The following is a 24,464-nucleotide window of genomic DNA, read 5'->3' as shown; positions in this document are numbered from 1 at the left end:
ACGTGGTCGGTCTCATTCAGTGCGTGCTCTGCCACGGCCGATTTCTCCACCTGCCCCAACCTGCAATGTTGCTTATGCTCTTTGATCCTGGTGTTAATGGATCGTCCAGTCATTCCGACATAAACTTTTCCGCATGTGCATGGTATACGGTATATTCCCGACATTGCAAGTGGGTCTCTTTTCTCCTTCGCCGATCTAAGACACTCTTTGATCTTCCTTGTCGGTTTGAAAATTGTCTTTACGCCATGTTTGCGCAATATACGGCCGATTCTGTCCGTCACTCTGGGAATGTATGGCAGAAAGGCCGTACCCGACATTTCTTCTTCTGCTTCCTTACTTCGCCGAGTGTTTGGCTCTGTTACACTTCTAATGTAATTTGTGGAGTACCCATTGCTCCTCAGAACAGTTTCCAGGCGCACCAGGTACATATAGTCTGCGGCCGCGAGCTCGGCTCCAGTTCACCACCGGCAATGGAGTGTGAAGCTTTGACAATGCCAGCCACTCATGCTGGCGAAACGTCAGAAAAAACATTAGATGAACGTCAGCCGAAGAACCCGAGACAGAAGCCAATAGGCAGTTTGTCAACAAGTGGCCACGAAAGCCTTAACAATTTTGAAATATAGCATGTTGTACTCTGCAGTGTGTTTCACCACTGGTGGTCAGCTCTGCTCTTGAACACAGTTCAGCAGCGGCCATTCGAGTGGGCAGCTGGTTAGTGATTTTGCCCACATAGAATGCTGTGCAGAAATTGCAGCAGAGCTGGTAAATGACATAGCTGCACTCACAGATGGCCTTGTCTCTGATAGGGTAGAATTAGCCTGTGATGAAACTGGAGCAGGGTGTGCTGATGGATGGCTGAATTGTAGAGGTCTTGAACCATGGTACAACCCGAGTGACAAAGAGTCTGGAGTGTGTGGCACAGGGATGGACCACAATGATGTGTGGATTGAGCAGGCAGCAGAACACCATTTTAGGAGGGTTGGGAAGGATTGTGAGTAGGATATTCCTCATCTCCAGGCACATGTGTACAGAGGGGTCCAGAAAAATTGAAACACTCTGATAGTTAATATCTGTGGAACAAAATGTTGCAATTCTGCATGGCAGCTTCGTTGATTGTTTTCTCAACAGATCTTGGCACACGTTTTCCAGCAGACGACAGTTCAGCAATGAATGAAGTAAGATTGTCCTTTAAGCAATGCAAGGCCATACTGAAGTGGTACTGGAAGTGCAAAAACATGATGGAGATACAACAGCAATGGTGTAATGTGTACAGAACTCAGCAATGGTGCAATGTGTACAGAACTCAGCCACCAACACATACAATAATTTATCATATTCCAGATAAATTTGAATCCGATGGTACTGTTCACGATGTGCACAGTGAAATGTGTGGTTGACCAAAAACAGCAAATTCAGCTTACAGTGATGCTGTGTTGCAACATTTTACTATGTCACATCAAAAATCTGTGAAGCAGGGTGCATGTGAAAGTGGCGTAAGCCTATCAAGCATATGACAAATTCTGAAGGCTGCAAAGTGGAAAGTATACTTTCCAAGATTGCTGCACACTATGAATGAGGATGACCCAGATCAAAAATTGGAGTACTGCTAGTGGTACTACAGCATACTTCGTGAAGACGAACGGTTTGCAGGGATGGTTATCTGGTATGACGAGGTGCAATTCAAACTGAACTCCACTGTAAACCACCACAACTGCATGTACTGGTCTCCTGAAAATGCTCACGCTCATGTGGACTGACATGTTACTCCACCAGATGTTAATGTGTGGTGCAGTTCGATCTGTCCCTGTGCAGATTGATTGGCCCATTATTCCTTGAAGGTATTGTAACTGGTGATGTGTATCAATTTTACCTGCCATCTGAGAGGTATTTGGGAATAAAAAATTTTACCTACAACAACATGGCGCTCTGCCTCACTACCACAGAGATGTCAGAGCCTACTTGGATGAAAATCTACTTGGACAATGGGTAGGCCAAAGAGTAGCTGTTGAGTGCCCACTACAGTCTCCAGACCTTTCATCTCTTGACTTCTACCTATGGGGGACTTGGAAAAATGAAGTTTATCAACAGAAGCCAGCCACACTGAATAAAGTATGAGAAACCACCGAGGCGTTCTGTAGGGCTATCATACTGGCAACAGTGACAGCTGTAGTTTGGTCAACAGTTCAGCATTGTTTGACTGCTGATGTGGGTCAATTTGAACACACAAAATAACCTTCCCCCTCTGCAAGAATTGTTCTTCCCCTTGTGCAAGAATTATTAACGGTATGTTCCATTAATACTGACTATTTTTCTGGGTCCCTCTGTAGATAATCCAAGGCCTGGCAAAAACTATGGTTCAGTTATTCAAATTTGGGATGATACTGCATGATGAGAAGGAGGGGGGTGTGCTGCTGCTTTGCATCTGGTTCTTGGGGTTGGTGGTGCTAGTAGGGAAGACCAAGGGGAGGGAGGGAGGGAGGGGAGGAGGGTGGAGGGAGGGGAAGGATATGGTTCGAAAAATGTTTATGGACCAGGCCTGGAGGGAGGGATAGTGCCACCTGTCTGTAAAGGCCTTATTGAGACCTTCAGCATACTCTGCATGATGTCCATGGGTGGCCAGATTACGGTATATGGGAGTGATTTTTTGATGTGGAAGGAATGACAGCCATCAAAAGGCAGGCTCTGTTGATGGTTAGTGGGCTTGGTATATACAGAAATATAGATGCAGGGGGAGGTCAACATCCAGTAATGTGGCACATTTGGGCTGAAGAGGACTGCGTGAAGTGAATAAGAGAGTAGATGTTAAGATTGTAAAGGAGTAACAATAGGGTGTCTTGAACTGGGTCCAGTTAGAGTTGCTGGTCGACAAGAACGGAAATTTTTTCAGCAGGATCACAGTAACCTATGTGACAATGGGGTGTCCAAGAGTGTTGGGTTTATGGTTGTCGGGAAGAATGTGGAAGTTGTGTAAGCAAAGGGTTAGGAGGAAGATAGATCTAGGGGAGAGATTCTGGGATGGGTCCAAAGATTTGAGTAGGAATTGGAGGTTATGATAGACTTCTGGCAAGGGATCACTATGATCAGCCTCCATTGCCTGCAAACACTGATTGTGCTATACTGTAAAGCTGTTGTCAGTATGCCCAGTATCTACTAGAGGGTTTTGAGTGAACACTACATATTATCCTTGTTAAAAGATCTAAATGATTAATGGAAAATCTCATATAAGATGTGAAACAAATACTAACAAAGAGATAGAGGTGCTGGCCAGTACTTACCTCAGCTCAGTACAGCCGATAGATACACATAAAACAGAACTGAAAATTTACATTCCTAGCTTTCGGAACTTTGTTCCTTCATCAGGGAGGAGAGAGGGGAAAAAAGGGAAGAAGGGAAAGTGGATTCAGTTACTCACAACCCAGGTTATGAAGCAACAGGGAAAGGTAAACAGGGAGGGTAGCAAGGATGGAGGCATCGTTGTCAGAGGGAAGCCAAAGATATTCTACTGTAAGTACTGTGCCAGCTTCAAACCAAAGAGGATGCATACAGAAGTAAAGTATAAAGATAAACACAACTATGTAGGATGAAAAGATGCGTGAATGGCTAAAGAGGAAAGGGAAAGAGCAGAAGACTGAAGAGTGAATGGGAGTGAGGTTGTTTAACGTAGGTTCAGTCCAGGGGGATGGCGGGATGAAAGGATGTGTTGGAGTGCAAGTTCCCATCTCCGCAGTTCAGAGGGACTGGTGTTGGGTGGGAGAAGCCAAATGGCACATACGGTGTAGCAGGTTCCTAGGTCCGTAGAATTATGCTGGAGGGCATGCTCCGCTACTGGGTATTGGGCATCTCCTAGGCGGACAGTTCGTCTGTGTCCGTTCATTCGCTCAGCCAGTTTGGTTGTCGTCATGCCGATGTAAAAGGCTGTGCAGTGCAGGCACGTCAGTTGATAAATGACATGTGTAGTTTCACACGTAGCCCTGCCTTGAATTGTGTATGTTTTACCAGTAGCGGGGCTGGAGTAGGTGGTTGTGGGCGGATGCATGGGGCAGGTTTTGCAGCGGGGTCGGTTACAGGGGTAGGAACCGCTGGGTAGAGAAGGTAGTCTGGGAATATTGTAGGGTTTAACAAGGATGTTACGGAGGTTAGGGGGGCGACGAAAGGCAACTCTGGGTGGTGTGGGGAGAATTTTGTCAAGGAATGATCTCATTTCAGGGGTTGACTTGAGAAAGTCATATCCCTGGCGGAGTAATTTGTTGATGTTTTCGAGGCCAGGATAATATTGGGTGACAAGGGGGATGCTTCTGTGTGGTCTGGGGGTAGGAACATTGTTGTTGGACGGGGAGGAATGTATTGCTCGGGAAATCTGTTTGTGGACAAGGTCTGCAGGATAGTTGCGGGAGAGGAAAGCACTGGTCAGGTTATTGGTGTAGTTGTTGAGGGATTTGTCACTGGAGCAGATACGTTTGCCACGAATACCTAGGCTGTAGGGAAGGGAGCGTTTGATGTGGAAAGGATGGCAGCTATCAAAGTGAAGGTACTGTTGTTTGTTTGTGGGTTTGATATGGACAGAGGTGTGGATGTGAGCTTCAACAAGATGAAGGTCAACATCCAGGAAGGTGGCTTGGGTTTTCGAGAAGGACCAGGTGAAATTCAGATTCGAAAAGGAGTTGAGGTTATGGAGGAAATTAAGGAGTGTTTCTTCACCATGAGTCCAGACCACAAAGATGTCATCTATAAACCTATACCAGGCCAGGGGAAGCAGCTGTTGGGTCTTCAGGAAAGCCTCCTCCATGCGGCCCATGAAGAGGTTGGCATAGGAGGGAGCCATCCTGGTTCCCATGGCCGTTCCCCTGATTTGTTTGTAGGTCTGGCCTTCAAAAGTGAAGTAATTATGGGTGAGGATGAAGTTGGTAAGTGTGATAAGGAACGAGGTTTTTGGAAGATCTTCGGGTGGGCGTTGGGAGAGGTAGTGCTCAAGGGCAGAGAGACCATGGGTATGTGGGATGTTTGTGTAAAGGGATGTAGCATCTATGGTGACAAGAAAGGTTTCAGGTGGGAGAGGAGTGGGAATGGATTTGAGGCGTTCTAGGAAGTGGTTTGTGTCTTTGATGTAGGATGGGAGTCTGCGGGTGATAGGTTGGAGGTGCTGGTCTACCAGAGCTGAGATACGTTCAGTTGGGGATTTGAAGCCTGCTACAATGGGGCGGCCAGGATGGTTCTCTTTGTGGATTTTGGGTAATAGGTAGAAGGTAGGGGTACGTGGCTCAGATGGAGTGAGTAAGTCTATGGAAGCCGTTGTGAGGCCTTGTGAGGGACCTTGGATTTTTAGGATTTTTTGCAGCTCAGTCTGGATGGAGGGAATGGGATCCTGGGTAACAGCTTTGTAGGTTGAGGTGTCAGAGAGTTGACGCAGTCCTTCTGCCACATACTCCACACGGTCAAGTACGACAGTTGTGGAGCCTTTATCCGCCGGGAGGATGACAATAGAGTGGTCTATTTTCAGCTCTTTAATGGCACGGGATTCAGCTGGGGTGATGTTGGGGGTTGTCGGGATGTTCTTCAAGAAGGACTGGGAGGCAACACTGGATGTGAGGAATTCCTGAAATGTCTGCAAGGGATGGTTTTGGGGGAGGGGAGGAGGATCCCTTTGAGAAGGCAGTCGAAACTGTTCTAGACAGGGTTCAACACTGGGTCTAGTACTTGGGGGCTGTGTTTGGGTAGTGAAGTGATATTTCCAGTTGAGGTTCCGGGTGAATGAGAGGAGATCTTTAACCAGGGCAGTGTGGTTGAATTTAGGTGTGGGGCTAAAGGTTAAGCCTTTTGATAGAACAGATGTCTCTGGAGGAGAGAGGGATCTGGATGAGAGGTTTAGGACTGAATTGGGACTGGTGATATGTGGCATTTGACTGTGGTTATAGTTGAGATTTGGTCTGTGTGGGGTATGTGCTGGGATGGGGAGATTGAGTAGGGTGGCTAGGCTAGGTTTGTTGGCTATGAGGGGGGTTGCTACCCTCCCTGTTTACCTTTCCCTGTTGCTTCATAACCTGGGTTGTGAGTAACTGAATCCACTTTCCCTTCTTCCCTTTTTTCCCCTCTCTCCTCCCTGATGAAGGAACAAAGTTCCGAAAGCTAGGAATGTAAATTTTCAGTTCTGTTTTATGTGTATCTATCGGTTGTTAAAAGATCTGTACAACAAGCACTTTTTTCCTCAGTGACATGTTAGGATGCCATACGACATTAGTGAATGAAAATAGAAAAAGTATGTCACTTTTTTTACATTTTCATCTCCAAAATCTAAGAATATAGGATATTGTGTTTCAGTTATTAATTTACACTCATATTATTTCTAATGGTGTGGTCAGGGCTTGTGCCATACTGAATTCCATGTATTGTTTTTTATTTAAATTCAGTGACTATCTATTTCCAGAGATCCAGTTACTAATTTTCAAGAATTATTATTTAAATTTTCTAGCGTAGACAGTTCTCCATTAGGTTTGATGATAATACTTGCACTGTCAGCAAAGAACAACACCGATTTCTGTGGCAGAAGTGTAGTGTTTATCCTCCACTCTGAAAATGCTATTTCTTTGTGTACACTCACTGGGTTTCTTGACGTAACATTTGGCATACTAGAATAATACACTCATGTGAAAAACTGAAGGATGAAGGTAAGTTTTGGTTGATTGCTTGGTTTAAAATGGGGGAAAGGGACCAAACTGCTTGGTCATTGGTTCTTTGTTCCTGTGAAAACAATCATACAAGGGAAAGAATAAAACAAACGAGACGTAGAGAACAATACCGAAACAAAGGAAAAACAACAAAAAGACAGAAAGGCAACAAACACTACAAGGAACAAAAGAGGACAAGAAAACCACAGAGAGATGTAAGAAATAGGTAGAAGGGATTAAAACAAGAAAGCAGATTACCATGGCTGGGTGTCAATGAGAATAAAAAGGAGAAGTCAGCCACTCTGCAATACATTAAAACCACCACCCTGAAAGCACTAGAGTGGAGGACACAGAGGGACATGTGCTAAAACTGAAGATCAAATGATAAAACCCACCCACACGAAGAAAATGTAAAACTGTATCAGCCGATGGGATGATGTCAGACAAAATTAGCGGCAACGAGTCCGGTAAACAAAGATTTCATTGCAGGGCAGCCAAAGTAGGACAGTGTACCAGGATATGGCCCACTGACAACTGGGCGCTGCACCAACAATGAGGCAGGTTTTTACGGCTCAGGAGATAACTGTAGGTTGCCCAAGTGGGGCCAATGCGAAGCCAGCAGACAACCACAGAGTCCCTGAGAGAGGCCCTCACCAAGGACTTCCACATGTTCGTAGTCCCCTTAATGACATGCAGTTTGTTGCGCGTACTGAGATTATGCCATTCTGTCTGCCAAAGCTGAAAAACCTTGCACTGTAATAATGAATGCAGGTCAGTTATGGGGATGCCAACCACCAGTAGCAGTTGCCGTGTAGCCAGCCTGTCAGCATGATCATTTCCTCGAATACCGATGTGACCTGGGGTCCAGACAATCGCCACTGAACAACTAAGCCGTTTGAAGGCATAGACGGACTTCTGGATGGTCGCTACCAAAGGATAAAGCAACGTGACCGTCAGCCACCGATCCATCAGTGTAAACCACTTCAGAGCCCTGGAACACGCCAAGAATCGAGAGGAAGTGACAGCGGAGAGCCGTGGGGTTAACCTAGTCCTGAGGGCCATGCGAAAGATCCAGATGAAGCTTTGGCCTAGGTTTATGCGCTGGAGGTGTATGTGTACCTCAAGTAGAGGTGGTTTAGGGAAAGACTCCAGTTCAGACAGAAACGATTGTATGCGAACCACAATCATAAGCCCTGACCTGGACCGGGGATGCAGGAAATGAACTGCGGTGGTTGGGAAAACAAGACAGTAATTCGGATGCTCAGGAGAACTATGAATGTGTGAAACGTAACTGGCGAGCAGTTGTGCACACCTAACCTTCAATGGAGGGACTCCGGCCTCCACCAGGATGCTGATCATCGGACTCGTCCTAAAAGCTCCTGTCGTTAGGCAAACGTCACAATGGTGCACTGGGTTGAGTAAACGCAACACTGAGGGTGCCGCCAAACCATAAACCATACTCCCATAGTCAAGGCAGGATTGAACAAGGGCTCTGTAGAGCTGCAGCAGTGTACAGCGATCTGCATCCCAGTTGGTGTTGCTCAGCCAGTGGAGGGTGTTAAGGTGCTGGCAGCACTTCCACTTAAGCTGGCAAAGGTGAGGTAGCCAAGTCAATTGGGTATCAAAAACCATTCCTAAGAATTGATACGTCTCCACTACAGAGAATGGATTGTCATTAAGGTAAAGTTCTGGTTCCGGATGAACGGTAGGATGCTGCCAGAAGTGCATGACACATGACATTGCGGCTGAAAACTGGAAGCCATGGGCTACACCCCATGACTGCGCCTTATGGATGGCTCCCTGTAGGTGCTACTCAGCAGCATCAGTACTGGAGGAGCAGTATGAAATGCAGAAGTCGTCTGCATACAGAGAAGGTGAGACCAACGGCCCTACAGTTTCTGCTAGACTGTTTATGGCCACTAAAAATAGAGACACTCAATACAGAGCTCTGCAGGACCCCATTCTCCTGGACATGGAGGGAACTATGGGAGGCACCAACTTGGACGTGGAAAGTATGGGGCAACAAGAAATTTTGGATAAAAATCAGGAGTGGGCCCCTGAGACCGCACTCATATAAAGTGGCAAGGGTATGATGTTACCAGGTTGTGTCATACACTTTCTGTAAATCAAAAAAGACGGCAACCAGGTGTTCACAACTGGAAAAGGCTTTTTGAATGGCAGACTCGAGGGACAAAAAGTATCTGTGGTAGGGTGACCCTGGCAGAAATCACACTGGCATGGAGCCAGTAGGCCATGTGAATCCAGGACCCAAACCAACCGCCGACACACCATATGTTCTAGCAGCTTACAATGAATGCTGGTGAGGCTGATGAGTTGACAGCTCTCCACATCAAGTGGGTTTTTACCGGGTTTGAGCACTGGAATGATTGTGCTCTCCCACCAATGCGATGGAAAGACATCATTGCACCAGATCTGGTTGAAGATGATGAGGAGATGTCGCTTATAGTTGGACGAGAGATGTTTAATCATCTGACTGTGGATCCAATCCGGCCCAGGAGCTGTGTCGGGGCGATGTGCGACGGGCACTGAGGAGCTCCCACTCTGTAAATGGAGCATTATAGGGTTCACTGTGGTGTGTAGTGAAGGAGAGGAGTTTCCCTTCCATCCGCCGTTTGGGGGTTCGAAAGGCTGGGGGTAGTACTCTGATGCAGAGGCTTGAGCATAATGCTCAGAAAAGTGCTCAGCAATCGCAATGGCATTGGTAGATTGCACGCCTTGTATGTTAATGCCAGAGACACCTGTAGGGGTCTGGTACCCAAAAACACGTCTAACGATCATTCTAGTGGCCCTCTCAACCATCACATTGATGGTACCACATGTGGGAGATTCAACGGTGACAGCAGAGGTGAAAGAATCCCAGTCTGTCTTGTTTAAAGCCCATCTGGGTAGGCATCCATGGGCATGATGCCGGGGGAGTGTCAGGAAGATGGGCAAGTGGTCACTGCCAGAAAAGTCATTGTGGACTCTCCAGTGGACAGATGGGAGAAGTCCTGGGCTGCAGAGTGATAAATCAATGGCCGAATAAGTACCATGAGCCATGAGCTCCTCCATGATACTGACAAGAGGGAGACTGAGTTAATAATTAAATCACTAAAGACCAAGAACTCTCATGGATATGACGGGGTATCTAGCAGAATACTGAAGTACTGTTCTATGTATGTTAACCCAGTACTTAGCCATATCTGTAACTTTTCCTTTAGGAGTGGTCGGTTTCCTGGCCGATTAAAGTACTCAGTAGTGAAGCCACTTTATAAGAAGGGAGACAGGGATAATGTTGACACTTATAGACCTATTTCTATGCCATCGGTGTTTGCTAAAGTTATCGAGAAGGTTGTATATACAAGGTTACTGGAGCATTTAAATTCACATAATTTGCTGTCAAATGTACAATTTGGTTTTAGAAATGGTTTAACAACTGAAAATGCTATATTCTCTTTTCTCTGTGAGGATTTGGATGGATTAAATAAAAGGTTGCGAATGCTAGGTGTTTTCTTTGATTTAACGAAGGCTTTTGACTGTGTTGACCACAAAATATTACTGCAGAAGTTGGATCATTATGGAGTAAGGGAAGTAGCTTACAATTGGTTCGCCTCTTACTTTAAAAACAGAAAGCAGAAGGTAATTCTCCGCAATATTGAGAGTGGTAGTGATGTTCAGTCCCAATGGGGCACTGTTAAGTGGGGCGTTCCCCAAGGGTCGGTGCTGGGGCCACTGCTGTTTCTTATTTATATAAATGATATGCCTTCTAGTATTACAGGTGATTCAAAAATATTTCTGTTTGCTGATGACACCAGCTAGGTAGTGAAGGCTCTTGTGTGTAATATTGAAACAGCATCAAATAATGTAGTTCATGAAATAAGTTCGTGGCTTGTGGAAAATAATTTGATGCTAAATCACAGTAAGACTCAGTTTTTACAGTATCTAACTCACAATTCAACAAGAACCGATATTAAGGTCAGACAGAATGGGCATATTATAAGCGAGACGGAACAGTTCAAGTTCCTAGGCGTTTGGATAGATAGTAAGCTGCTGTGGAAAGCCCATGTTCAGGATCTTGTTCAGAAACTAAATGCTGCTTTATTTACCATTAGAACAGTATCTGAAATAAGTGACAGTTCAACACGAAAAGTAGTCTACTTCGCATATTTTCGTACACTTATGTCATATGGTATTATTCTTTGGGGTAATTCTTCTGATTCAAAAAGGGTATTTTTGGCTTAAAAACGGGCTGTTCGAGCTATGTGTGGTGTAAGTTCGAGAACCTCTTGTCGACCCCTATTCAATAGGCTGGGAATTCTGACATTGCCCTCACAGTATATATTTTCTTTAATGTCGTTTGTTGTTAGCAATATTAGCTTATTCCCAAGAGTTGGCAGCTTTCACTCAGTCAATACTAGGCAGAAATCAAATCTGCATGTGGAATGCACTTCCTTGACTCTCGTGCAGAAAGGAGTGCAGTATTCTGCTGCATCCATTTTCAATAAGCTACCACAAGAACTCAAAAATCTTAGCAGTAGCCCAAACACTTTTAAGTCTAAACTGAAGAGTTTCCTCATGGCTCACTCCTTCTATTCTGTCGAGGAGCTCCTGGAAGAGCTGAAAAATTAAGCAAATTCCAGTGTTACATGGTTGATTTTCTTTATTTAAACTTACGAATTGTCGCCTGAATATGTTACTTATATTTCATTTTATCTGTTTCTACTATCATGTTATAATTTCATGTACTGACTCATTCCATGACCATGGAGACTTCTCCTTAATTTGGTCACACGGAACAATAAATAAATAAATAAAAAATAAATAAAACTGCAATGAGTGGCGGCCACAGTATTTAAGAGGCAGAGGTCAAGCTAAGACAGTAAATTTTCGACATCTCTACCTCGGCGAGTAAGCATGGTACCACCCCACATGCGGTTATGGGAGTTAAAATCTCCCAAAAGTAGGTAAGGCTTAGGGAGTTGTTATAGAATCAGGGCAGTCAATACGTTCAGAGGTACTGCAACATCTGGAGGAAGATATATGTTGCAGACAGTTATTTCCTATGTCGTCCTTATCCTGACAACCACAGCTTCAAGAGGAGTTTGAAGGGGCACAGGTTCACTACATACTGAGTTCAGGACATAGACACAAACTCCATCTGACACTCTATTATATTTGCTATGGTTCTTGTAACATCCCCTATAGCCGTGGAGGGCAGGGTTCTGCATTGTCGGGAACCAGATTTCCTGGGGGGGCAATGCAGAAAGCAGGTGTAAAGCTTAACAGTTGCCGTAGCTCAGCCAGGTGGTGGAAAAAACTGCAGCAATTCCACTAGAGGATGCCCTTATCATGGGACCTGGGATGGCATGAAGTGCTCAAGGAGGCAGTTTACGCTGCAGGGTCACCTGCTGCCAGTGATTGAGTACCTGTTCTACCAACATCCATTGTGTTTGAGGGTCCAGTGAGATCTAGGTCCTCAAGGGATGCCAGAATCTCCACCTCATCCTCAGACATCGAGCTTGTAGGTAGTGGTGGTACTGGTGCCACTGCAATGTCTGGGTTCTTGGGGATCTTCTTCTTTTTGGGTTTCTCTCGCTGCTCCTTTGGTTTTTCTGGCTGGGAGGGCTTCACTGAGTCAGTCTCTGGGACTGAGGAGGACCGTGAAGCCCAATGACCAGTGACCTGTGGCTGAAGCAGCCACAGGCGGGAGTCCGCTTTGCCACTGGTAGGAACCTGGGAAGGGGTTGACCCAAGGGACCCCTTCCTAGTGAAAGGAGCCAAAGAAGATTTATGCTTCTCCAGCTGAGAAGTGGGGAATGATATCCTCGATGGTTGGGGGGGGTGATGCTCCCGAAGTAGATGTTGCGGAAGCAACAGAGAGGGATGTATCCCCCCCCCCCCCCCCCACACACACGCGCGCGCGCGCACACACACACACACACACACACACACACACACACACACACACACACACACACACACACAAAATCAAGTAGCGGCAGCATAAGATGATGTCATGTGCACGGGATGGAGTCTTTTAAATTTCCTCTTAGCCTCAGTGTAGGGCACTCGGTCCAGGGTCTTGTATTCCATGATTTTCCTCTCTAACTGTAAAATCCTGCTGTCTGGCGAGCAAGGTGAATGATAATCTCCGCAGCTGACGCAGATGGCAGATGGGGTACATGGAGTATTGGGATGTGAAGGACATCCACAATCTCGACAGGTGATGCTGGAAGTACAGGGGGAAGACATATGGCCGAACTTACAGCACTTGACATCACAGTGGTAAGGCATCACCTTTACCTTCTCAGTAATATTTCACCCTCGAAGGCCAAGATGAAGGCACCGGTAGCAACCTGATTGTCCCTTGGACCCCAATGGACGTGCCAGACGAAATGAACACCTCGCAGCTCTCATTCCCCAGCTTGTCACAAGTGAGTAATGCCCATTACTGGGCAGAGGATGCTGCTTTTATCAAGACTGACCCTGACTGCATTCTGGGCAATCCCTCCACTTTCCTAAACTTGTTCTCTAAATGTTCTACAAAAAACTGAGGCTTCATTGACACAAAGGATTCCCCATCAGCTGTCGTAAATACCAGGTACTGGAGCAAATAAGATTCACTGGCATTCCTCCCTGGTGTGGTCAGGGAGGGGAATGATTTGGGGTTGTAATTCCATGCATTAAATTGAGCCCTTAAACGTTTAGAGACTGCTGGTGGTTGACCACCAGCAAGAGATGATGTACTAAGCTTCATGGCGTATCATCCACCCTCATGCTACCCACTCCGACCTGGGGCACTCCCCATGGGCGCCACCCAGCCGCAGCAAATGCCACCTGGCAGGATGGCCATTGCTGGGAGTCCCGATGCCCCAGGGTGATGGGCATCTACTCCTTGGCATATGTGGGGAGTTAACGGCGCGGGCATCAACAGAGCAATCCCTGAGTGGTTAGGGGGCTACAGCTAACAGGGTACATGGCAGCCCCACCACAACAGACTGGCTTTTGTTCTAGATATCCGGTGCAAACAAACGAGCAAGGCCATTATCATCGTCAGCGCTGAAAACAATACTGCACAGTGGATGGAGGAAAATGCACCCAGGAGGATGATCTCACCCAACAGCTGGAGAATGAGTGGAAGTGCAAATCCATGTCGACAAAGGATGCGAAAGGTCTCAGTGCGTGATGGACACGATGCACCATGTAAGGTGCCCTTCCCCAGTTGGCTCGCTCTTTGGAAAATTTTAGAAGAATGGAGGTCAAACCCTACAGGGGACCATCACATAAAGTCTGAAACGTGCGACTCCTTTTAGTTGCCTTTTATGACAGGTAGGAACACCTCCGGCCTATTCTAACTTCCAGACCCACAGGGGGAAAGTAAGTTAATTGCTTGATAAGGTGCTGCCAAGAAACGTAATTCAATGAAACTCGAGCCATACATAGAAAGGTCTGCTACAGTGTAGTACAGAAGGTAACCAAAAGAAATAGAAATGAGATGAACAGATAGAACATTTTTATTCAAAGACAATAATTACAGTGAAGTAATCTCAATTTATGATGGCCCCCTTGACATTACAAAAGGCAGGACATGGTTTTTAATATGGTGTGTGATACCACAGACATGAATGCATGCTCTGCAAACTCCTATGCTGGCCACAAGTTTGCAGGAGTTCCAGTAGTAGTGCATTCCATTCCTTCACCAGTGCTGTTGACAACAGCTGGATGGTCATTGGTGCATGCAGACGTGCTGTAATATATCTCCCCAATGCATTCCACATGGGCTCAATGGGATTTACATTGGTGTTGGTGGGGGGTGGGGGTGGGGGTGGGGGAGAGGGGGAGGGGGAAAGCCCCCTTCATTCAACAAATATTCTCCTCCGATTCAGATGATACAGTTGATAAAAGATTTAAAGAAAACTTGAGAATCATCTCAAATAGGTACCCAACTCATTCAGTTATGGCAGCAGGTGGTGACTTCAGTGTGCCGTCAATTATGTTCGCATGCATGTTCTGAGCTGGAGGTAGGCATAAAACTTAACTTCATCCAAAATTGTACTAAATCCTTTCTCCAAAAATTTGACCTCATAACGACAAGTAATCCTGACCAAATAGGAAGTACAAGTATCATCATCCACAGGAATTAGTAACCACAATGTTATTGCAATGAGATTGAGTATTGTAACATGCAAACCCATCAAAAATGAATGTAAAATGTGTGTATTTGAAAAAGGAGATAAAAATATTCACTTGATGCCTTCCTGAGAGACAGTCTCAATTTCTACTGAACTAATTATGTAAGTGTAGACCAGATAGGGCTCCAATTCAAGAAAACAGTATTGACACCAATTGAGAGATTTATAACAAATAAATTAATAAGAGAAAGAACTGATTCCCCATGGTACACAAAACACATCAGAACACTGTTGCAGATGCAATGGCAGGGGCAAAAAAACTGCCACATTCAAAAGAATACAAAATTTCCTAGAGTGGTGAAGTTTTATATAAGCTTGAAATTTAAAGTGAACTTCAATGCGAGATGCTTTTAATAATTTTAACTATGAAACATTGTCTCAAAACCTCGTAGAAAGTCCAAAGAAATTCTGGTTATATGAAAAGTACACCAGTGGGAAGACACAATCAGTATCTTAAATGCCTTATAGCCATGGTAACATTACAAACAATTTTGCCACAAGAGCATGAGTTGTTAACTATGGATTTTCAAAATTCCTTCCCCAAAAAACATGAAGTAAATATTCCACAATTTGAATCAAGAACAACTACAAACATGAGTAAATTAGAAGTAGATATCCTTGGTCTAATGAAACAACTCAAAACAATTAATAAACAAAAGACTTCCAGTCCACGTTGTACACCAATTAAGTTCCTTTCAGAGTCTGCTGATATAACAACTCCATATTTAGCAACCATATACAATGCTTGCTTGATGAAAGATCCGTACCTAAAGACTGAAAAGTTGCACACATCACACCAATATTCAAGAAAGAAAATAGGAGTAATCCATTGAAATTACAGACCCATATCACTTTTGTCGATTTGCAGCAGAATTCTGGAACACAAACTGTGTTCAAGCATTACAAATTACTTCAAAGAAAATCACCGACTGACACAACCCACGCTTTATTCTCATGATGTAATGAGTGTTATCAGCGGAGTATCTCAGATTGATTCAATATTTCTATATTCTATATTTCCAGAAGGCTTTTGATACAGTTCCTCACAAGCAGCTTCTAACCAGATTTGCATGTCTAAGGAGTATTGTGCAACTGAATTCACGAGTTCCTGTAAGAAAGGTCATAGTCCATAGTAACTGATGGAAAGGCATAAAGCAAAATGGAAGTGATATCTAGCATCTCCAAGGAAGTGTTACAGGCCCTCTGATGTTCCTAAACCACATAAATGATTTAGGAGAAATGTGAGCAGCTCTCTCAGATCATTTGCACATGATGTTATCACTTACTATATAGTAAAGTCATCAAAAGATCAAAACCAATTACAAAATTATTTAGACAAGGTATCTCTATGGTGCAAAAAGTGGCAGCTGACCTTAAATAATAAAAGTATGAGGTCATCCACATGAGTACTAAAAGAAATCTGCTAAATTTTGGTTACACAACAATTGCAAAAATTTTAAAGCTGTCAGTTCAACTAAACAGCTAGGGTTTTCAATTATGAACAGCTTAAACTGACAGAACACCTAGAATGTGCAACAAATCCACTAAGGAGACTACCTACACTACACTTGTCTGTCTTCTGCTAGGGTATTGCTGTGTGTTACGGAATCCTTACCATATAGGTCTGACAGAGGACATTGAAAAAGTTCAAAGAAGGGCAGCTCATTTTGTACTATCATTAAACTGGGGACAGAGTGTCACGGATGTGGTAAGTGAGTTGCAGTGGCAATCATTAAAACAAAGGCACATTTCATTTTGGTGAGATCTTTTCACAAAATTGCCATCCCTAACTTTCTCCTACAAATGTGAAAATATTCTGTTGATGCCCACCTACATAGGGAGAAATAATCATTCAAATAAAATAATAGAAATCAGAGCTCACACAGAAAGATTTAAATGTTCATTTTTCCTGCACACTATTAGAGAGTGGAACAGAGTGTGAAAGTGGTTCAATGAACCCTCTGATGGGCACTTAATGCTGGATTGCAGAGCAGCCATGAAGCTGTAGATGTTCTAAAACTTCCTCCACCTGTGTTGTTTGACATGGTGATACAATGTCATCTGTAAAAGTGAAATTGGGGCTGAATGCACTGTGAAAAGACCCACGTGAGGCAGGAGTACAGTGTCACAACAAAATTGCTCGGTAAGTGTACCATGTCCAAGATTTGGATATCAGTATGCTTATAAAACATTATGCCTTCCTACACCATAACATCTGAACCACCAAAATGATCACATTTGACATTGTCCCTGGGTGCATTGCATTTTCCCACCTCTCACCATGTGACTGTACACAATGCACCTAGGAACACTGTCAAACTGATTGTTTTGAGAGTCCTCATGTTAAGATGTTGGGAGGCATAATGTTGCCTGGGTGTAGGGACCTCCAAATCTTTGAGCACAGTACACTCAGCAGACAACGTTATTGTGACACTGTACTCCTTTCCCAGGTGTGTTTTTCAGGGGTGTGTTCAGCCCTGACTTCACTTTTATGGTTGAAATGGATGGATGGCCTCACCAAACCGTGCAGCTGTAGCAGCTCCCTGAATAAGAGAGTATTTGGTGAATGGACTGGCCTGCCCATTCCTCCAATGGGTGATGGATGCCTTGGAGAGACATACTGCAGTCATCCACATGCACCAGTCACCATCCAGCAGTTGTCTACCGCACTGGTGGAGGAATGAAATGCCCTATCACAAGAACACCTTACCAACTTTGTGGCCAGCATAGGAGCACACTGCTGAGCAAGACCTGTTGTCTGTGGTTGGTTAGTTTGTTTCATACTCCATGGATCATTTTGCGTGATAGATTGAAATGATGTGGAGCGAGTCATTTTATATTCACATCACAAATTAATCTGTTCATATGGTTACGTTCCACACACACACACACACACACACACACACACACACACACACACACACACACACACACACACACACACACGAAAGGGTTATTCCGAAAGTAGTGCCTCCTTTTTTTTTTGGTGACTTTGGATGTCCGCGCCAGATGTGATAGGTGTATTGGTAATGCTTGAACCTTCCTTTTCATTTGCAGTTGGTTCTGTCATTCTGCGGTAGTTGGCGCCAGCAGAGGAATGTTCCAAAATGGGGTCTGATATGGACAGCTGTATAAAACAGTGATGTGTGATTGAATCTCTCATTGCTGAAGAAATTGCACCCACTGGAATCCATCAACAGTTGCTGAAGGTGTATTGAGATGATAAAATAGACGTAGGTTAAGGGAGGAAAAAGAGACTGGGAACTGGAAAAAGGTAGCAAGCAAAGGGCGAAAAAGGGAAACACTTGAAAAAACTCCATGGACTGTCTTTTGGATTCCAGCTCGTAGTGGTGACACCATGTCTTGCCTCTGATGATAATGCTAGTCAGAAATTTGTCACCTTCAGCTTCATATTGGCCCAGCAGCTCCCAACAGATTTCCATTCGATGAGTTTTTTGTTATTCTATAAACATCCAGGGGACCCATCTTGTAGTGACTTCGTGATAACCAAGATGTTCCAACATTGTTTCTAAGGCATTACAGCTGACATTCAGCATTGCACACAATTCTCTGGTTGTTATCCGCCAATCAGCATGGATGAGTTGATCAAGATGCTCTTCATTGTGAGGGACGACAGCTGTGCAGGATCGACCAGGCTGTGGCTTGTCATGCACACCCTTTTCACCACCTTGAAAATGACATACCCATTGCCTCACATTGCTCAGTTAGTTAGTTAGTTGGTTGGTTGCATGTTCCATTGAGCAATCGCACAGAACGATAGCCGTTATGATGTGGAACGTGTCAAGTGCACAAGAAATGCACATATGAAACAAGATTTGATTAATATTTCTATTATTTACCCCATTCCCTTAAATGGCACAAAATGCATATACTATATTTATAGATTTATTTATTCCTATTCAAGAATTCATCTATGGTACAGAAGGAGTTGTCAAGAAGATATGATTTCAGTTTATTTTTGAAGCTATTACTGGTGTCTGTCAGACATTTTATTTCATCTGGTAATATGTCAAAAATTTTTATAGCAGCATATTTTACCCCTTCATGTGCCAAAGATAGGTTGAATCAAGGATAGTGTAAGTCTTTCTTTTTTCTGGTATTATAATCATGAATGTCACTGTAGTTTTTAAACTGGTCCATGTTATTGAGAACACATTTCATTAGTGAGTAAATGTGCTGTGAGGCTGTTGTAAGAATTCTCAGTCTTTTAAAAAGATGCCTAGAAGATGTGCGACTATGAACCCAACACATTATTCTAACCACTTTCTTTTGAGCAGTGAATACTTTTTGTCTAAATGTTGAGTTACTCCAAAATATTATTCCGTGTGACATCAGAGAGTGAAAGTATGCAAAGTATATTAGCTTACTAATTTCTATATCTCAAAATTGGCAATTATTCTGATTGCAAAAGTTGCTGAACCTAGTCACTTTAGAAGATCCAAAATATGAATTTTCCAATTAAGATTCTCATCTATATCTGCACACAAAAACTTAGTATGCTCTACCCTGTCTACTGGCTTCTGTTGATGTGTTATATTTATTGAAGGAACTGTACTTTTTGGAGCAGAAAATTGGATGTACTGTGTTTTTTCCAAGTTTAGAGGAAACCCATTTGAAGAAAACCATTTAATGACTTTTCCAAAGACCTTATTTGTATCATTTTCAATTGGAGTAGCTTTTACTGGATTAATAATGATGCTTGTATCATCAGCAAACAGTGTCAATTCAGCTTCCTGTATCAGATAGGAAGGGAGGTCATTCACATATATCAAGAACAGAAGGGGACCCATGATTGAACCCTGTGGAACACCTAATGTAATTTCACCCCAGTTAGAGGAAGTGGCAAACTTATTTTAATCACTTGACCCATATAAGGAAACTTTTTGCTTCCTGTTCTGTAGGTATGACTCAAACTACACATATGCTATTCCATTTATACCATAGAATTGTAATTTATGTTACATAATGTCATGGTTCACACAATCAAATGTTTTTCACAAGTCACAGAAAATTTCTGTTCATGACATTTTACTATTTAAAGACTCTATTATGTGGACAGTGACATTGTATACTGCTGTCTCAGTGGAACAGCATTTTTGAAACCCGAACTGTGATTTACTAAGTATCCTATTGCTGTTGAGATGGCTAACCACTCTTAAGTACATTACTTTCTCAAAGATTTTTGAAAATGCTGTGTGCAAGGATACTGGCCTATAATTATTGACATCTGTGGCGTCGCCCTTTTTGTAGAGAGGTCTGACAATGGCATATTTTAATCTGTTTGGGAAAATGCTTTGATTTAGTGATGCATCACATATGTGACTCAGAACATCAGCTGTAATTGCTCCACATTGTTTTAATACCTTATTAGAGATGTCATCTACTCCAACAGAACATTTATTTTTCAAAGATTTAATAATTTTACGTATTTCACAAGAGGTTGTTAGGTGAAACTTAATCTGACTAAATTTTTCCAAAACAGACTCTTCCATGTACTGCCTGGCTTTTTCTTCTGAACTGTTCTCACAAATTTTTTATCCTACACTTAAGAAATGGTTGTTAAATATATTAGCTACTTGTGTACTGTTGGTTAGGATGGTCTCGTTCTCTTTAATAGTAATACTACCTACCCCAATGGTTACTTTTCCTGTCTCCCTTCTAACAACATTCCATATTGATTTGATTTTATTGCCGGGGTTGTTAATTTCTTCTCTAACATCCATATTTCTTGATTTCCTTACAACTAGCCTCAGTATGTTACAATAATTTTTATAGTTTAAAACTACTTCTGGATCTTTACTAGTTCTTGCTGTCGCATACAGTTCTCATTTTGTTTCTGAAGACACTTTAATACCTGTAGTAAGGAAAGACACCAAGAGACCAAACAGCGAGGTCGTTGGTCTCACTGGATTAGAGAAAGACGGGGAAGGAAGTCGGCCGTGCCCTTTCAAAGGCATTTGCCTGGAGCCATTTAGGGAAATCACGGAAAACCTAAATCAGGATGCCAGACGTGGGATTGAACCATCGTCCTCCTGAATGCAAGTCCAGTGTCAGTCTCTCTGGAAAAATGTCTTGAGTTAGTGATGCATTACACATTTCAGACAAGACTCTGCACATTATATGGGGAGGAATATAATACTCTAGGAAGCACTACCAGAACCAGATGAGCTCTTATTTTTGAGAGAATGTATGATTCCCTTAATTTCAGAAGAACTTGGTGGTACATTCACGTAACTGATTTTTATGAGATTTATTTTTTCCACCATACTGCTGTGATTTTTCTCTTGAACTGTTTGTCCCTACACTTTCTAATATCTTTACAAAATGATTATTATATAAATTTGTTACCTGTGACTCATCATTTATAGGCCTTCCATTCAGTTCAATAGTGATGTTCTCCTGTTCAGCTATGCCTCTGATTTCACTACATTAAAATCTATTGTCAAAATTACTGATTTCTGACATTATATTCCTTGATTTTTTAATAATCTTTATTAGTAATTTTGAGTAGTTTCTGTAGTGTGCAACTACTGTAGGATCCCTACTTGTTCTTGCTAGAAGATACATTTTCTTTTCCTTTCAAAAGATACTATAATCCCTCTAGTGATCCATGGTTTTTTTACATGGTTGTTTAGTGTCCTTTTTTTATTAGCTTGTGTGGAAATCTATTTTCAAATAATGATATGAATATATCATGGAAAAGATTAAATTTTCTTTTATCATTTTGTTCATTATAAATTTCATCCTAAGTTATCTCTTGTAAGCTATTCTTAAAAACATTTGTTCTGGAATCATCAAATATTCTAACTGATTTGAGTAGTACCCATAGTGTAAGGCACTACATTATTTATCCTAATTAACAGTGCATCATGATAAGAGAGATAATTTGCTCCTGGGTGAACAGTTATTTTCTTACTTTGAGCTTCACCAAAGAAAGTGTTATCAATTAGTGTCCTACTGACTTTATCCACCCTTATTGGAAAGTTAATTACTGAGATGAAATTGCAGGATGTGAATAAAGTTTTCACATAATTTTTCCTATTAGAATCCTTCAGAAAATCTACACTGATATCACCGCTGACTGTTAACTGCTTGCTGCTGTCTGACAGATAGCACAGTAAGGGCTCCAGATTATTTGTAAACAGTTGCAAATTTCCCAGTGGGGAAACTATGTACAGTTACAAATAAAAGTGAACTATTTTCAGTATTACTTCACTCAAGCATTCCCTTCTATGTGATTATCACTACAAAATCTATTTCTCTCAATGTTTTTGAACTTGTGTTCTATCTTAATATATGTTATAACTCCTCCTTTTCCCATACCAGTGTAGAATGAGTAAACTGCTACACTGTAATCTTTTCTATGTAACTTATCTAACCCTGTGGTTATGTAGATCTGAGAGAGGCACATAATTCTCTCTAAATTTTCCAAGTACACAAGAAGCTCTTCTACTTTATTACTCATTCCTCTAATATTTTGCTGAAATAAGCTAACCTTACTTTTATGTACATTTTAAGCATTTTATTGGGCTCTTTTGTTATTTTCACTTGTTTCTGAACAGTATGCCTGAAATCTGATTCTACCTTAAAAAAGTTGCATCTCTGACACCAGTAACCACAGGGATCATGCTAAGTGTGATGGTGCCCCCCACATATTACCTACAAGCTCAGCTTCAGCCACAACCTATCTGCCTCCCCCCCCCCCCCCCCCCCCCCCCTGGCCCCCCTATTCAGGTGAAGGCCATGTCAGGTACATCCCCATCTCCCAATTGCAGCAACAGCCACTGCACTTCTAAGAGATTTCATTCCATGTGATCACACATTCTATTAAGAACCATGTCCCGCTTTTTGTAATGTCCAGGGCACCATCTAACATGATGGTGTCTTCAATGTAATTATTGCCTTTGAATAAAAGCGTCATTTCTGTTTGTCTCACTGTGTTTTTCTTCCAGTTACCTTCTGTACTACACTGTGGAAGTTATATCTGTGCATGGTCCAAGTTTCATTGAGCTATATTACTTGGGAGCGACACATCTTGAGAAAATTACTTTCAGCCTTAAGTTTTTACACCACTGTATCTGAACTTCTTAAAGAGAATACTGCCAATTGCCCAATCATTTGTTTTTGATAAGTCACAGAAAATGCCAGGTGGCAATATTTTGTCATTTAAATTTCGTATAATATGATTTGTCAAATGAAAAATAGCATGATATGTGGAAACACCATTTCAAAATCCACATTGAAACTGACTACATGTCTCATTTTGAGAAAGATGTGTTACAGTTCTTGTGTACATAATCTTTTCCAGTGCCTTTGAGATGGAGGTAAGTAGAGACTATTCTTGTAAAGGGATCCAACAATAGCATATCTCAGATAGTCTGGAAACATCCTCTGTAATAGTGATGCGTGTACATTGTTTATACATGAAGAATAGGATTTTAGTATTTTAACTGAGATACTACAAATTCTCTAGAGTGTTTCTGATTTTGAGGGAGGTCATTATGATTATGAGTTTTTTTAAAATTATTCAACAGAATTGCTGGCCAGTACTTACTTGCAGAAGAAATGTCAGTTCTGCCAACAGATATCTACAAACGTACACACAATGTCATAGCTTTCAGAACTAATAGTTCATTCCTTGGGAGGAGAGAGGGATGAACAGGGGAAGCTCTTAAGAGAAGATGACTCATACCCCATGATAGGAGGGACCTACCTCACAAGAGGATGGAACTATTAATTCTGAAAGCTAGGATATTGTATGTACTTTTATGTGTGTCTACTGGCAGAAATGACATTTCTCCTGAAGGTAAGTATTGGCCTTAATTTTACAGTCATCTCAAGAGACTTTTCGTTTCTTTGGCAGAGCATGGAGTAGTCTGGATTTTCCTGCAATTATGTGGCAATGATTCTTGTATGTGTTCTGTTGCTTTATCCCTTGAACTGTACATGCCAATCTTCTAAGCTATTTCAAGGAAGTGATTTTTAAACTGTTGCCTACCTGACTACCATAATTTATTATTTGGTTGTTTCCTTTAGTAACAAAGTCATCATAGTCCTTGACTGATTTGCTGGTTTCTCTGTTAATTATTGCCTATATAAAGTTAATTTTATTATCTGAGTTATTATTTTAGACATTATATAGAAAGTATTTTTATGACTTTTCTCAAGACAGCACATTATTTCTTCTAATATGTAATCAGCCCTATGTCTCTGTCACAGCCATTTCAAACAATTTCCTTTCTGTTATACACAATTTGTTTCTTTTTGAAATCCTTAGCCTTCTTGATGTACTATTAGCACTGTACTTTACTGTTTTCTTAGGAAAGCAGCTGTTAAAGATTAACAGAAATCCTTCTATAAATACATTAAATTTGAAATTTATATCTGGTACATTCCACACATCCCTCCTGTTAGCATGATAATGATTGAAATTTTCCTAAGAAGTTCCCACTGGAGATCAGTTTACTATAGTAATTATAAATTACTTATTGGTAGCAACAATTCATAAGTACATTTTCCAGTTATTGATCCAAGCAGAAACTACTGGCTTCAGTACATCAGAACTTTATTTTATTTTTTGCCTACATGA

The 24,464-nt window shown here is 42.3% G+C and overlaps 1 protein-coding gene across 4 annotated transcripts in view; it reads right to left on the bottom strand.

The window, feature by feature from the left end:
* LOC124616977 (zinc finger protein 454-like) overlaps positions 1-24,464 on the bottom strand; it is a 54,824-nt gene that overhangs the window by 20,280 nt on the left and 10,080 nt on the right. The gene's annotated exons all lie outside the window — the stretch shown is intronic.

This window comes from Schistocerca americana, chromosome 1, assembly GCF_021461395.2.
Source record: "Schistocerca americana isolate TAMUIC-IGC-003095 chromosome 1, iqSchAmer2.1, whole genome shotgun sequence".
NCBI lineage: Eukaryota > Metazoa > Arthropoda > Insecta > Orthoptera > Acrididae > Schistocerca > Schistocerca americana.
This window is presented reverse-complemented; position numbering and strand designations above follow the sequence as displayed.